The sequence below is a fragment of the Haliotis cracherodii genome, unplaced genomic scaffold (assembly GCF_022045235.1).
Source record: "Haliotis cracherodii isolate W230 unplaced genomic scaffold, xgHalCrac1.p SCAF_18, whole genome shotgun sequence".
In the NCBI taxonomy this organism is placed as follows: domain Eukaryota; kingdom Metazoa; phylum Mollusca; class Gastropoda; order Lepetellida; family Haliotidae; genus Haliotis; species Haliotis cracherodii.
In genome coordinates this window covers 23108443-23112620 of record NW_027266273.1, presented here as the reverse complement: position 1 = coordinate 23112620, position 4178 = coordinate 23108443, and the positions used below count along the sequence as shown (strand labels likewise).

General features: G+C 41.0%; 1 pseudogene; it reads left to right on the top strand.

Moving 5' to 3' along the window:
• Positions 1–355: 355 nt before the first annotated feature.
• LOC139465559 (uncharacterized) lies at positions 356–2185 on the top strand (annotated as a pseudogene).
• The last annotated feature ends 1993 nt before the right edge of the window (positions 2186–4178 follow it).

The window sequence follows — 4178 nt, the reverse complement described above, 5'->3', positions numbered from 1 at the left end:
ACACTTCATACTTACTTAACGTCTATAGTACACATGACAATGTAATCTGGCACGTTGTTGCTTAACATTGGAGGTGTTTACTATGCATGGTAAGTTTAACATCAAACCAGTTGCCATGGATCATGCAAAGCTTGGCACGCTATATTTACACGGCAACGCAACCTATGCATAATGTATGTCAGCTTGAGCACGGTAGTTTTATGTTTAGACATATATGCAAACAACACAAATTCGATCGACATGTAACTTCGATCGGCCATTTTGAATGATATTTCTCACGATATGTAACGAGAAATTACGGTAACTGCAGCTTTGTTCTTCTGACAACACCGCTTTCGTTCTCTTGGGTCTGAAAATGCTTCTTGTCAAGTTACCAAACGTAAGTAATAGCTCATATTCAGCAAACAACTACTTTTTAATCCGAGATCACAAATGTACCTTGATCAGCTTAAATATAAGGGCAATTGTAATAAATGCCCACGTTGTAAATCGACGGCACACCTGTCGTCTGCTTGTTTACTTTCATGGTGTAAATGTCACGTGATCAGACACGTGATGTGCTCGCCAAAATATAAAACTGTGGAAACAAATTAGGGTCATTTCTTATTGAAAACTTTATGCTTTTTGAGAACTTCTGTCTCTGGAGTTTTGATGTATGTAAAATAAAGCTTTATTTTTACAGGTTTTGACCAATGGCGAACCAACCAGAAGAGGCCAATAAAGGCAATATTTGTCTGCAGCCCTAGACAAGGCATATAATGCTGTTTTAGATGGAATGGCAATTAGGAAAGCTGCCACTACCTTTGCTGTTCCATTTGCTACACTGCATGACAGGATTAGTGGGAAAGTTTCTATTGAATGTAGTACCAGTGGTAGAGAACCACTATTGTCCATGGAAGAAGAACAGGGACTTGTTTCACATATTGAAGCCATGGCAAATTTTGGGTATGGCTATACAAAGGCTTAAGTTACTACTATTGCCACAGACCTAGCAATATATGTTGGAAAGAAGTCAAAGGATGAACAACCCCTATCACTTCAGTGCTTCTATGGGTTTATGAAGCGATGGCCTGATCTATCAGTGAAGAAGCCACGATCCCTTGAGATACAGAGAGCGAGAGCTACCTCAGAGGAGACGGTCACTCATTATTTTAATGAGCTTGGGCACATCATGGATAAGTACAACCTGAAGACATGTCCTCATCGACATGTGGAGCATCATACCCCACCATCAGTTGTTACATCGAGTCAGAGTATTCCAGCTGCAGTGACAACAACAAGATCAAGTACTACAACTGTTATAGATTGCGGCAATGGGTCTGGTAGTTCTATACCACCGTATTTTGTATTCAAGGGCAAGAGGATGCGGGAAGAACTCCTTTCATGAAGTACCCCTGGAGCAGCAGGCACTGTAAGCGACTCTGGCTGGTCAAACACGGAGATGTTTCAGCACTATCTGACAGAGCATCTCCTGAAGCATGCTGTCGCCGCGTCTGCAGATAGTCCACTTTTTTATTGTGTACGATGGTCATAGATCCCACGTATCTATTCCACTCATCGAATGGGCACGTCAGCATCACATTATTTTGTTCGTACTGCCTGCACACACGTCCCATGTTTTACAGCCAATGGATGTTGGTTGCTTTGGACCTTTTGCTATAATTTACAACAACCTCCGTCATACGTATATGCGGGAAATGCTACAAGTTCAGGAAATAAACATTCTGTTTGTGAACTTGGCTGTAGAGCTTATAACCTGTCGCTGACACCAACAAAAATGCAATCCTCTTTCAGGAAATGTGGATTCTACCCATTTGACAAGTCTACCACCGCCAATATCAACTTTGCGCCATCAACAGTTTTTAAGTCGACTGAACGTTTGCTGCATCCTGATACTGGTGTTATTGATTCAAGTGTGCCAGATGGAGACAAGGATGCCACTTCACCTACTGAGGACAATGTAGCAGGATTCTTTAAAGACAAGACGACTGTACTTTTCAAGAAAGCTGTGCCTACTTAAAAGAGAAACGTTCTGAGCGCTGTTGTCGAGGCCATCACCGAAGACGTCATTCTGAATAAAATTATTTCCCACCAGACTGTGAAATCGGCACCCCAAAAAGGAAAGCAAGCACCTAAACCAAGTAAATCTTTAACGTTAACGTTTGATGGACAAATATATCATTAAACAACTGTGGACTGTTCTAATTCGGATTTTGACACCAGAGATCGTCCATACATGTCATCCTGGTTATGCGACAAGCCAACCAATCAAATGATCGAACTTGTGTGACGTAGCTTTCTGGGTCACTTCTGTTGACAGTGAGAGGGCGGCCATGCCGCGAGTGTCAATATCAATGGAAATACCTGGATTTGGGAAATGTTTGTCATTAATAAAAAAGTTCACAGGTAAGATATTTGAAAAAAAATTATATGAATGTTACAATACATATTCAGCGACTTTTCGTAAGTGATCGAACTTCCATGACACGAGGACACTCTCAATGATGGGCTTCTGATATAATATACACGTTCACTTTCAAAAGATAGTCCGTTTGAAAATATACCCACCGTGGTAATTAAGTAAACATTGCAACAGTTATCAAATACTATTATCCATTTTGACTTTGGATAAAATCAATTACGCAGGCATACATGACCTCAACTGGAAATGAATTAAAAACAATGTGTTTTATCATTACCGGAACCGCCTCCGTCTAGTGGTAGAACGTTTGCCCGGAGAGAGGACGGTCCGGGGTTCGATCCCCGACCGCGTCATGCCAAAAGACGTCTAAAGATGGTACTTGTTGCTACCCTGTCATTAAGGCATTAAGGGTCTAAAACAAGGACTGGTCGGCTCGGAGTCAGTATACTGTGCCTGAGTCAGGTATTCATGTTAGATTGCAGCATTATATCTCCGTGGGGCTAGCACTATAAATCGGCATCAGTTCGGACTAGTACACGCAGCCACACACACACGTTCATGCGCGTCGCTATATAAGTGCAATAATCTTGGACGTGACGTTAAACCCCATTTCATCTCACCTATCATTACCAGATAACCCTGGAAGATAGTCGCCATACAGCTTTGTAAAGAAGAATGTTATCTTCTCTTATTTATCCTCACTAGAAACAAAGAATAAAATAATTACCACATTCAAATGCTAATAAGACGTATAAGTCTATGATCTACAAACGTGCACTGAATTTGTATACCTTCAAAGACTTCGATGAATTAAATAGACAATGTGATAATGCACAATATCACGTATCACCTGTCTAAAGAACATTAAAAGATATATTGTTTGTTCTCTTACGTAAAAAAAGCCATGTTTAATGTTCGTAAAATAGTAACATAATTCAATGAAGTTGATCTACCATCTATTCTCTGGTTTCCGCAAAACAACATCTCAATATAACATCATGTTCTCAGGGCCTATCGGGTTCGATATCAGCGTTTTAACAACCTCATTATGACATATTTTGAAGGGCCGGTTTTCAATGTTGTTACCGGGATGGATACACGATGACAGGTATACAATACATTGAATGCACATTAATTACCTTCGTATAAAAATATATCAAACAGCTATTCATACTCCGAACATTGTACTCTCATTATCCTCGATAAAAGGAGAAGAAAGTGATTAATACCCAAACAACCAGTCCTCACGAATCGTTGCACATTTTTCATGATGTCATCGGGGTGTTTGGAAAGTCGGTGAGCATATGACAGCAATAATAGACGCTGTACTTTATATAAAGACACTATAAAACTGGAAGCAAAAGGACAAAAGCCTTTCGGAAATCAGAGAACACTCAGTGTCGACACCATACATGACATGCGTATGTATGTAAACCTTACAATTGTAGTCTGTGGTCTGCTGGACGGAGTGTCTGCCCGGGGAGAGGAAGTTCTGTGGTTCGACACCCTGCCGCGTCATACAAAAAGACGTTCACCTGTTCACCTGTCTGGTGCTCGGCATTAAGGGTCTAAAACAAAGACTGGTCGGCTCGGAGTCAGCATACTGTGTTTGAGTGGGGTATTCATGTTAAACTGCGGCATGGTATCTCAGTGGGCTATCACAATAAATCGGCATTAGTCCGACTAGTACTAGCAGCCAAACACACATACACAGGCATGCACCTCGCTATAGAAGTGCGATAATCTTGAACGCGAC